At 42.9% G+C, this 12,649-nt stretch overlaps 1 protein-coding gene across 8 annotated transcripts in view; it reads right to left on the reverse strand.

Moving 5' to 3' along the window:
* LOC137346674 (protein-tyrosine sulfotransferase 1-like) overlaps nt 1-10,454 on the reverse strand; it is a 128,130-nt gene extending 117,676 nt beyond the window's left edge. For 5 of the 8 annotated variants that reach the window (XM_068010338.1, XM_068010341.1, XM_068010345.1 and 2 more), the window contains exon 1: nt 10,292-10,454. The gene's annotated coding sequence lies outside the window, so the exon portion shown is untranslated. Of the gene's footprint in view, nt 1-6,447; nt 6,538-8,694; nt 8,868-10,291 lie in introns of all 8 variants that reach the window. The other 3 variants (XM_068010343.1, XM_068010340.1, XM_068010344.1) reach the window with 2 other exon arrangements.
* Between the last annotated feature and the right edge of the window lie 2,195 nt (nt 10,455-12,649).

Genomic DNA, 12,649 nt, shown 5'->3' on the forward strand with positions numbered 1-12,649 from the left:
ACCCGAACAGCCACTTCTACCTCCTTCCCAAGATCCACAAACAGAACTGCCCTGGACGACCTATCGTTTCAGCCTGTTCCTGCCCCACTGAACTGATTTCTTCCTACCTTGACTTTTTGCTCTCCCCTTGTATAGCATTTTCCCACTTACATCCATGACTCTGATGCCCTCTGTGACTAACAGTTTCCAAATTCCTGGCCCTAACCATCTCTTCACCATGGACATCCAACATCTCCATCCCCCACCTGGATGGGCTTAGGGCTCTTAGCTTCTTCCTTGAAGAGGCCCAACCAGTCACCATCCACTTCCACCTGGTAAAATTTGTTCTCACATTGAACTTCTCCTTTAAGTCAATTAATTTCCTCCAAAAAGGTGTTGCTACGGGTACCAGCATGGGTCCTAGCTATGCCTGCCTTTCGTGGAATATGTGGATCATTCCTGGTTTCAGTCTTACTTGGGCCCCCTCCCTATTTTCTAGTACATTGATGACTGTGCCACTTCCTGCTCTCACTTTGAACTGGAAAACTTCAACTTTGCTTCCAACTTCTATCCTTCTCATCTTCATATGGTCCATCTGACTTTTCTCTTCCTCATCTTCAGTGTCTCCATTGCTGAGGATAGGCCATCTACAAATGTTCACTGAAAGCCCACTGACTTCCACAGCAACCTTGACTACACTTTCTCACACCCCATTTCCTGTAAGGACTCCATTCCATTCTCCCAGTTTCTCCATCGCATCTGTTCAGATAACGCAATGTTCCATACCAGCACTTCAGAAATGTCTTCCTTTTTCCTCAACCAAGGTTTCCCCGCCCACTGTGGTTGACAAGGCCATTGACAGTGTCTATTCCATTTGCTGCACTTCTGCTCTCACCCCTTCCTCCCTCCCTCCCACAGCCACAATAGGGCTTCCCCTTGTCCTCACCTTCCACCCCACTAGTCTCTATTCAACAGATCATCCAACACCATTTCCACCACCTCTAGTGTGATGTCACCAAACACATCTTAGCCTCCCCATTCAGAAACCACCATTTCCTCTGTGGCACCCTGGTCCACTCCTCAAATCAGCCCCAACACCCTGTTCCCTTCCCATGGTATCTTTCTATGCAAAGTCAGGAGATGCAACTTTTACCTTCTCTCTCCTCACATCCAAGGCCACCTTGCAGATGAAATAACAATGTATGTTTACTTCTTTCAGTTTAGTATACTGTACTCCCTGCTCACAATGCAGTCTGCTCTAGTGGGGAAGCTAAATGCAGACTGGGTGACCACTTTGCAGAACATGACTGTTCAGTCTGCAAGTATGACCCGGAGCTTCTGGTCGCTTGTCATTTTAATTCACCACCTTGCTCACACTGACCTTAGCTTCCTCCAGCATTCCAATGAAACTTAACATAAGCTCGAGGAATAGCACCTGATCTTTTGATTAGGTACTTTACAGCCTTCTGGACTCATTGGGCTGAATTTTACCAGACCCTCGACACCGTGAGTTGTGGTGGGGAGGCCCGTAAATGCTAGCCGGAGTGGCCCACCACAACGTCAAGGCTGCCCTGCCAGATATCAGTGGCGGCGGTGAGGTGTTGGTGGGGTCCCTCACCGCTTGGCGGCAGGACCTTCATTTAAGTCTTGAAATTAGATAAATTAAAATGCAAATTAACTTACCTGCCACCACTGGCTGCGCCACGCCGATTTTACGGCCAACTAACCACAACTCGCGTGCCTTTGGAACGCCATTGGAGTTCCGAGACAAGACACTGGTAGGGAGGGGGAGAAATAAAATCATCAGGGTGGGGAAAGCTATTTCTATTGGGGATGGTGGGAAGTGGTTAAAGGGCAAAAGTGAAAAGTTTGTGGGGGGTGGGGTGGAAAAAGGGAGGGCGGAAGTTGGGGTTGGGAATAACGTTAATCATTTTGTTCCTATTTGCCTGAAAACAAACACGGGGGGCCAGCATTTATTTCAATTTTTTACACAATACGCAATATCACTTTAAAAAATTACTTTAAAAGGACTTGAAGCCCTTTATAAAAAAAAGTCACTGGCACCCATGTGGTGGCACTGACAGTTGTCGGGGATGCGGCAGCCGCTCCGCCCCCTCCATTTAAATGATCCCCGCACATATTACGGGGGCTCAGCGGCAGCACTTCTGCGTCGGAAGGCCATAGATTGCTCAGCGTGCTGCCGCAGAGCGCTGATAAAATTCAACCCACTGAATTCAACAATTTCAGACCATAATCTCTGCCTCCACTTTGTTTCCTTCTCTTTGCATATTTCAGTCTTACTCTTTTTGCTTTCAGGCAACAGCTAATCATTCTACCTTTCACAGCTCCCCTAGACACATCTTTTGTTTCTGTATTTGTCCCATTACCACTCTCTCTGGCCCTGCTTCAGTCCCCATTTGTCATTTTTTCCTCTCTTGTCTTCCACCTCATCACCAACCTTCCTTTTTGTTCTTTTCCCACCCTCCCCTAAAATGTTAATGCTGTTTCTCTCCACAGATGCTGCCTCACCTGCTGAGTATTTCTAGCATTTTGTGATTTTAATTTCAAGCATCTACAGGATTTTGCTTTTGCATGGAGGAATGATCGTTTGAGCTCATGGGCAAAGTGTCAAACAGATTGGTTTATCCTGGATGGTGCCAAGCTGAGTGTTGGAGCCACACCCATCCAAGCAAGGAGAGATTCTTCTGTCACACTCCTCACTTGTGCTGAATAGGTAATTGAAAGCCGAGCCACAGAACACCCAGCCCTATTCGCTTTAGTAGCCATGGCATTTACACGGCTGTACCAGTTCAGTACTCCTCAATGGCGACCCCAGGAAGTGGATTGTGGGGTCTCAAAAGATAATGCCACTGAACATCAAGCGGAGGTAGCTAGATTCTCTCCTCATAAATGGAGATTGTCTGGCACTTTCGTGGTGTAAATCTTACTTTCGACATTAGCCCAAACCTGGATACTGTCTAGGTTTTGCTGCCTGCAGGCATGGATTGCATCATGAGAAATTATGACATAGTTCTTCAACCCCAGTGACTTTGAGCAAGTCTACTTGGAAACACTACTACAATCACTTGCTTTTATACGTAGAGTAAAATGTCCCAAGGTTTTTCAAAGGAGGACTGTCAAACAAAATTCAACTCAGCCTTCTGAGGATTAAGACAGGTGATCAAACATTTGGACAAAGAGGTAGGTTTTAAAGAGTGTCTTAAAAAGGAGGGGAGAGGTAGCGAGGTTTAAAGGGAGGGAATTCTGGAGGTTAGGGTCTCAGAAGCTATAGGTACCACTGCCAATAGTGTGGAGTGATGGAAATTGTGGATGCCCAAGAGGCCAGAATTGAAGGAGCGCGAGGAAGTTAAGAGTAGGAAGAAGGCAGCCATGGAAGCATTTGAAAACAAGGATGAGAATTTTGACAAAATACCAGAGGCATAGCTGGACTGGGAACTAATGTAGGTCAGTCAGCACAGGGATGAATGGAATTCGGTGCAAATTAGGATATGCACAACAGTTTTAAATGAGTTCAAGTTTCCAGAAGGAGCAAGATGGGAGGTTAGCCCAAAGGAGTGCTGGATTAGTCGAGTCTAGAGGTAACAAAGGCACGGATGAGGATTTTAGCACATGGTGAGGCAAGGTCAGAGACAGGTGATGACAGATAGTTGCACATTCACAATTTGCAATAATAAATCACCCAAAAATAACTTGCGTTTATTGACTAATTGTGGTTAACTCCATAGCCAACTCCAATTCAAACTCCCTCTATTTAGTTCTCTTGCATCCTGCTTAAATTCACAAGCAGCATAACCAGCCAATTCAAACCTGCAAATGCAGGTCTGGCAGCATCTGAGGACAGTGTTACAACTGAGGCAGGGAGGAGTGCATGTTTATTCTAGTCCACTTCTCCAGAGGTCAACATATATTTAAAATTTTCCAACTTACCAATACAGTCAGACTATTTTTCCCCCCAAAACACACCAACCAGGTTTCTTTAACAAACAAAATCAGTTTATACAACAAGCCTTAACCAGTAATGAAGTAGCACACACACAATTAACCAGAAAAATAAAAAGGGATTTTTGTTTATAGAACTGTTACAAAAAGAAGAAAAAAAAAAACACTTCAGCTGACAAGGTATAGAAAGACATCCGTCGTTTTGATTTGGGACGCCAAATACGTATAGACGGCTGAACTAGGATCTTCCTAAAACAGTTCTTTCCAGGCAATGCTGAAAATCAGGTTGGGTAGGCTTTCCAAGAAATGCAGCAGCAAGGGTTTCAGTTCCCACACATATGATACGTAGGGTTTCTTCAAATTCAGTTGAATGTAGGAAACTGAATGCAGGATTTCAAGAGAGAGAGTTGGGTCTTCTTTGGCAGGCAAAAACCAACTGTCCTTTGTAACAGTTCAAATTGAAACTAAAAACAGCCCAGATGTCAAGCCTCCTAACTTCTATAAATCGCGAGCTATCAGTTCTTTGTAAACATCTCCCAAAGTCAAGAACAACCCCTGCTGGATGGAGTGCCTTCCAGTAAGATCTTGTTTACAATGCAAAAATCAAGAAACCTTCTGCTAACTTTTAGCAAAAAACAAAGTTCAGTTTCTCGTCAAGATTCCAGATGAATCAGTGTCCTAATTCAAATACAAGTCCTTAAGACATATTTTACAAAAAAAAAAAGCAATCTTGTAACAAGAGAAACAGTTAACATTTCAGGTCTGTGACCTTTCATCAGAACTGTCAAAAAAGTTAAAAGTGTAATTGGCCCATTACATTTTGAATTTTTGCCAGTTCTGATCAAAGGTCATAGGCCTGAATTGTTAATGGTTTCTCTTTCTCCACAGATGCTGCCAGACCTGCAGAGTATTTCCAGCACTTCGTTTTTATTTCAGATTTCCAGCATCTGCAGTATTTTGCTTTTAATTCAAACATTAGGACTACCTACAAAACATCCAACCCACATGCAGCCACTAATACTTACACACATCATTAACAACTAGCTTGCTTGTCAATACTTGCAAAAACAAAATCACACCAAAATACTTGACTAGTACTTCAACAGCTAAGTAGTCAAATAGAGTTTGGTACAAAAGGCAATACACTGCAGATGCTGGAAATCTGAACAATAATGCTGGCAATACCCAGCAGGTCAGATATACATACACACACCAAACTTCCTTCCCACTCTTTTTCCTTTCACCCCTGACTATGGAGTGTATCTTTCATATACAAACTGTCACTTAAACATAAAATTCTCAATGTTAAATTACACCTTCTAGATAAAAAAGCTTCTATTGATGGATCAACACAAAAACTACTCAAATTGACAAAGCTTGCCAAAATTTTAATCCAGGTAAACACATTAACTTTTTCAACAGATGTTCTTACATACGGATCAGGATTTCAAGCAACAAACTAGCCAGTCTACAAATTTCTGTAACACAGCTGCTTGATCATTTAACAATCTAGTTCTCAAAAACACAAATTAGACAAGCAGATTGCACTTAGTCAGTCAACATTTGAAATAGGATAAACTGGGAACACTGCATTCTTTGATAGTTGGAAGTGAATTAAAAGGCTGCAACTCGAGGGTTTCAAATATCATAGAATAGTACAGCACAGGTGGATGCCATTCAGCCCATCAAGTCTGTGCCAATTCTTTCAAAAAGCAGCCCAGTTAATCCTACTCCCTGCTCTTTTCCCATTCCTGCAATTTTTTTTCACCTTCAAGTATTTATACAATTCCCTTTTGAAGACAACTATTGAATCTGTATCATACCTCATCAGGCAGCACATTCCAAATCCTAACCTCATGGACATCAGGAAATTAAAAAAAGTCACATGCCAGCACCAGGTTTTCATTCTCATATTCCACAACTACACCTGCAGCAATTATGTTCCCTCAAGGTGCACTGCCTCTTAGACATATGTTCCAAAAGGGTACAAGGCCTAAAAGAAGGTTCTCACAATGAAAAGCATTCTTAGACAACAACTGCTATATTTCTAATTACCTTCAGGCTCAGCAGTGTCAGTAAATTAGTGGATGCAACTTATTTGTTGCTACATTTGGATTTTTCTTTACAATAAGCTGTTTGTGCTTGTGCACCTTGCTTCCACTGCCATGAAGGATGGGAATCAATTGAAAATTTCAAAACAGATAAATAAGATTTTTGTTTGTCAAGGGTATTAAGGGGTGTGGAACCTAAGGTGGGCACGATTAGCCATGAATTAATGCAATGGAGAACAGGGACGAGGGACTGACTAGCCTATTCCTGTCCCTATGCACCAATCTTAGTCTCGGAGGCAGTGCAAAGAATGGCCACAAGATTAACCACTAGTACCAGAGAATCAAGTTACAAGGCAAGGCTAGATTAAACTCACTCTTCAGCCTTGAAAGGCAGCGAAGGAGAGAACACTACAGATGCATTAAAGACAGAGCAGAAAAAGTTAACCCAGGCCGTTACCTTAAATTAAAGAATGATGACAGAACGAGGTGGAAAACTGGCACAAGACAAGCACTGGACTGGACTCTTCTCACATGTACCTGGAATGGTCTACAGGTGGGACAATGGAGAAAATGAAGGATGGAATCATTAAAGAGGGAGTTTTATTTTATTTAGAGATACAGCACTGAAACAGGCCCTTTGGCCCACCGAGTCTGTGCCAACCATCAACCACCCATTTATACTAATCCTACACTAATCCCATATTCCTACCGCATCCCACGTGTCCCTATATTCCCCTACCACCTACCTATACTAGGGGTAATTTGTAATGGCCAATTTACCTATCAACCTGCAAGTCTTTGGTGGTGGGAGGAAACCAGAGCACCCAGCAAAAACCCACACAGACGCAGGGAGAACTTGCAAACTCCACACAGGCAGTACCCAGAATTGAACCCGGGTCGCTGGAGCTGTGAGGCTGCAGTGCTAACCACTGTGCCACCTGAGTTAGTATGGGTCAGGTGGAAGGGGGAGTTTGAGTGTTTGGGGAGGAAAAGGAAGAAAGTTTCTATGGCTGCCCCGACTTGTACTTATCTTAAAATTGAACCTACAGCACAAAGTACAGGCCTTTCAGCCCAACTGGACTATATGCCAGTAGTTAATACCATACGAGCCTCCATATTCCTCATATATGCATAGTGATCTTTATTTTGTCAAATGATCCACCAAAATGCGATGATTTCAGTTACTATTGTGAAAAAAAGAAATCAAAGTATTCTATATATTTCTCAAATTTTAATTTGAAATATTCTCCAAAACATTTACCAGGCAAAAGTATTTGACTAACTGCATGATTGAAAAGAACCGCTTCCTGTGCCACTTTAGCATCGCCCTCACACACCTCAATGTTACATTACCATTGCCCAACCGAACAGTTCAAGCTGCAGAAACTCATTCCCAGTTTGGTGCAAGCAGTCAAGGCCAATGTTACCATCTACTAGAAAGTGCACCAGAGTGCCGCATAAGATCAGAATCACAGAAACGTACAATACAGGAGGTCATTTGGTCCCTCGGGCCCAAGCGGATTCTTTGTAAAAGTCCCACAGCCCTGCTTCAAGTCTCCAACCCTTAAGTTCCTCATCCCCAAGTACCTGTCCAACTCCCTTGTACAATTATTTATGGAATCACTCTTTCCTTCCTTTTCAGGCAGAGGGTTCCAGATGACGACAACTTAATGAAAAAATAATTCTCATCTCCCCTCTGGATCCTTTGCCAATGACTTTAAATCAATGATCTCTATTTATTGACCTACTCGCCAGAAAGGAGAAAAAGTATTCTATCAACACCTCTCACCTTGAAGCCATTTATTAGGTCACTTATTAATCTATGTTCCAAGCAGAACAGTCCTAACTTTTCCAGCTTCTTCTCATAACTGAAGTCACTCATTCTGGTAAACCTCCTCTGTACCCTTTCTAAAGCCTTTACATCTTTCTTGAAGTGTGATGCCCAGAATTGTCCACACTTCATTGGTTGGAAATTTACATTAAACTTTCAACAGAAAATATCCTGCAGTTAACTTTTTAAAAACGAGCAGCCAAGACAGCCACCACAATTTGTATCTGAAACACCTCTACACATTCCAAAGACCCACCCAAAGAGAGGGGTCCAAACAGTACAGACCCAGAACAATGGCTTGCTCCAAGTGATTGAATTACCCAAGATTGCTTCATTAGCATGACATTCAAGGCAATCCCAACACATTGACTTTGAAACAGCAAACCTCCAAGCGTAAATATTGGCATCCTGGGGAGTCAATTCAAAACCTTGAATATTAGAAGGTGCCAGTGAATACACAGCAGCTGTCATGTAACCATCTATCCATCTCTGTGAAAGCCAAAACATTTCCTTGCAGGCAGTAACTCAGATTGTGCAGCAGCAGGAAGGCTGTGGGCTTCTCTCTCTAGATAACAAAAGGTTTGAACCTTGTCTGCAATTGTGGACACTCCAAACCTACAGATTGCTACAGACAGAGACCAGGGGAAGGACAGCCATCTCCAAGAGGGCCAGCTAAGGACTTCAAGAATACAACTTCACCTGGAAGACCACTGAATCATCCAACTTCACAGACTATTTCCATTTATTCTGGACACTAATCCAACCACAAAATCTATTTTCCCCTCTGTAATCTATTAGTGCATGTGAGAGTCTAGCATGAATGTGTAGTGTAAATTTATTTTTTTTCTAGATTGTCAAGTATAATAAACTCACCTCTTTCTTGTTTAAACTCAAGAAAATCTGTCCGTTCGGTTCTATCACAGTAAGAGGTAAAAAGGTGAAACACTCACTGAGGCGGTAAGCACAACCACCTTTTTAAAAAGGAATAAACCCTGTTGTGGTCAAAGGAGGACAAGAGGGGAGCCCGGGATCCCCTCCTCACCTGGCTGTAACAAAACAAAACAAAAGCTGCCAAAAAGAAACAAAAAGCACAAACACCTTTTTAAACTGCAAGTCATCTGAAACCATATAGCACTGTTTCCAGTTCCAAGAAACAGTCATTTTCTGTCATTTATTTCCAAGGATTTGCTTTTGAATTATGCTCAAGAATCCTCAATTTGTATGAAACATACTAGAACAATTACAGCTGGTAAATTAAACCTTGGCAGTTAAGTTTGTGCCAAAAATACAGATTTGTACTAGATCAAACTCGACTGCACTTTTAGAGTAAATACAATTATTCTTACAAATTCACAAGTGAGAATTTGTTTCAAACAGGTATACTGACATCTCAAAATGTCTCAGTCTTCCAATATAAAAACATTACAGCAGTAAAAGATTGAGACTTCTAGTGACCTTTAACTGTTAATGAATACAGTATTTGTAAAAAAAGATAAATACCACCTGACATACAAATAACCAATTTAAAATCATATAGACATACAAACTGCACTTCCAGATTAAATTGAAACTAGGCCAAATGCACGAAAAAAGCCACATTAAAAAAAGAAGAGACCAGCTGAGTCTGATCAGTATGAACAGCTCCCATCACAATCAACAGGGTTCAGGATTTGGCAGGAGCAGGCTTCAACAAAAGAAAACTCACATCTATTGCAGATATCACAACGGCGGGGCGGGATTGCATGTTAATCTTGTGATTTGGCTGGCTAAGTGAACGAATAGATGAATCTCAGACCAGAAGGGCGTCAGGTACAACCCCGAGTTGGTACTGAATTGGTTCATTTCAATGACGAAGTAGTTTGTGAAAACTGGCCCCAGTCACAGTGAGTTGACGAACCAGACTATCAATTAGGTGTTCTAATTCCTATCAGTGCAGACCCACACATACTTTTGGGGGGGGGGGGTGAGTGGACAGACGGATTCAGTCGCGATGCCCATCACAGTCGAATGGCATACTAAAATCGTACTTTACGTTCATACATGAAGACTTACAGAACCGTATTCCAGTGCGAGACAAGTACTCTCAAGCAATGTAGAAAAAAAAGTAGAAAGACAAAATGTGTCAATTTTGTTGTTTTGAAGAGGCGAAGGCAGAAGAGGGAGACATACACCGAGGAACCGGAGTCCCTTCAGAGACGGTCCGAGTCCGGGCTCCAGGACTCTGGCCAAGCCCAGAGTGACCATCGCCGAGGCCGCGACACCCAGCGAGGACGGACGGCGGTCCGATGAGAGAGGGCGGCTCCCGGCCAATCTGGCCCCGGAGAACGGCTCGAGCCCCGGGGAGGGGGAACGCCGCCTCGCTCCAGTTATTTTTAAAAACGGAGCCCAACCGCCGACAAACTCCACTTCAATGTATTTATTCGGTTAACCTTTAGACCGTCGGCCACAGATCCGCTTCCGCGTTACTCACCGGGAACCGACAAATTGATTCGCGTTATCACCCCCTGCCCCCCGGTAACTGAGTATCGATATTCAACCTCACAGCCATTTTCCGCCGGTTTGCTGCGATTTTCCTCTCAGTTTATTCAGCGCCGATTGATGGAGCGTAATGAAACGCGACCTCCTATTGGCCCAACGCCAGACCCGCGATCTAGCGGCTGCTGATTGGGCGAGAATGCGCGGGGCGGAGCCAGAGAACCTTTACTGTCATTTAACTCTTCCAGAATCACAGAACCGTTACAGCGCAGGAGGCCATTCGGTCCATCGTGTCCGCACCGGTTCTCTGAAAGAGCAATTTCCTCAGTTCCATTCCCCCGCCCTCTCCCCATAACCCTGCACATTCTTCCTTTTCAGATTACAGTCTAAGTCTCTCTTGAATGCTTCCATTGAGCCTGTCTCCACCACATTCTCAGGCCGTGCATTCCAGACCTTAAATCACTCGCTGCGGGGTGAAAAAGCTTTTCATATCACTTTTGCTTCTTTTAACAATTATGTTAAATCTGTGCACTCTCGTTCTTGATCCTTTCACGAGTGGGAACAGTTTCTCCCTATCTACTCTGTGCATAAACCTCATGATTTAGAATACCTCTATCAAATCTCCTCTCAGCCTTCTCTTCTCCAAGGAAAACAGTTCCAACTTCTGATGAAAGGTTACTGACCTGAAACATTAACTCTGTTTCTCTCTCCACTGATACTGCAAGACCTGCTGAGTATTTCCGGCATTTTTTGTTTTTATTTCAGATTTCCAGCATCTGCAGTATTTTGCTTTCATATTACCCAACTTCTCCAGTTTCATAACTGAAGTTCCTAATTCCTGGAATCATTCTTGTGAATCTTTTCTGCACACTCTAACACCTTCACATCCTTCCTAAAATGCGGCACCCAGAATTGGACGCAATACTCCAGCTGAGGCCGAACTAGTATCTTATATAAATTCAACATAACCTCCTTGCTCTTGCACTCTATGCCCTTATTAATAAAGCCCAGGATACTGTATGCTTTATTAACTACTCTCTCAACCTGTCCTGTCACATTCAATGACTTATGCACATATACACCCAGGTCCCTCTGCTCCTGCTCCCCGTTTAGAATTGTACCCTTTATTTTATATTGTCTCTCCATGTTCTTCCTACCAAAATGAATCATTTCACATTTCTCTGCTTTGAACTTCATCTGCCACCTGTCTGCCCATTCCACCAACTTTCTATGTCTTTTTGAAGTTCTACACTATCTTCCTCACAGTTCACAATGCTTCCAAGTTCCATATCATCCACAAACTTTGAAATTGTGCCCTGTACACCAAGGTCTAGGTCATGAATATATATCAGGATAAGCAAGGGACCCAACACTGACCCCTGGGAAACTCTACTACAAACCTTCCTCCAGCCCGAAAAACATCCATTAACCACTACTCTTTGTTTTCTGGCACACAACCGATTCTGTATCCATGTCGCTACTGTCCCATTTATTCCATGAGCTATAACTTTGCTCACAAGTTTGTTGTGTGGCACTGTATCAAATGCTTTTTGGGAGTCCATGTACACCACATCAATAGCATTATTCTCATCAACCCTCTCTGTTATTTGTTCAAAAAATTCCAGTAAGTTAGTTAAACATGATTCTCCCTTAAGGAATCCATGCTGGCTTTCTTTAATTAACCTACATGCATCCATGTGACAATTAATTTTGTCCCGAATTAATCTTTCTAGATGTTTCCCCACCACCGAAGTTAAACTGACTGGCCTGCAGTTGCTGGGCTTATCTTTACACCCGTTTTTGAACAAGGGTGTAACATTTGCAATTCTCCAGTCCTCTGGCACCACCCCTGAGTCTAAGGAAATTTGAAAAATTATGGCCAGTGCCTCTGCAATTTCCACTCTCACTTCCCTCAGTATCCTTGGATGCATCTCATCTGGTCCTTGTACCTTATCCACTTTAAGTACTGACAGCCTATCCAACACCACCTCCTTATCAATTTTCACCCTTTCTTGTGTCTGAATTACCTCCTCTTTCACCATTGCCCGGGTTGCATCTTCTTCCTTGGTAAAGACCAATGTCAAGTATTCATTTAATACCTCAGTTATGCCCTCTGCCTCCATGCGCAAGTCCCCTTGCTGGTCCCTAATCGGCCCCACTCCTCCTTTTACTATTAGTATGTCTATAGAAAACTTTGGGATTTATTTTAATGCTCGCTGCCAGTCTCTGTTCATACTCTCTCTTTGCTTCTGTTATTTGCTTTTCACTTCCCCTTTGAACCTTCTATATTCAGCCTGGTTCTCCATAGTATTCTCTACATGGCATCTGTCATAAGCATACTTTTTCTTCTTTA

The sequence above is a fragment of the Heterodontus francisci genome, chromosome 30 (assembly GCF_036365525.1).
Source record: "Heterodontus francisci isolate sHetFra1 chromosome 30, sHetFra1.hap1, whole genome shotgun sequence".
Taxonomy (NCBI): Eukaryota; Metazoa; Chordata; class Chondrichthyes; order Heterodontiformes; family Heterodontidae; genus Heterodontus; species Heterodontus francisci.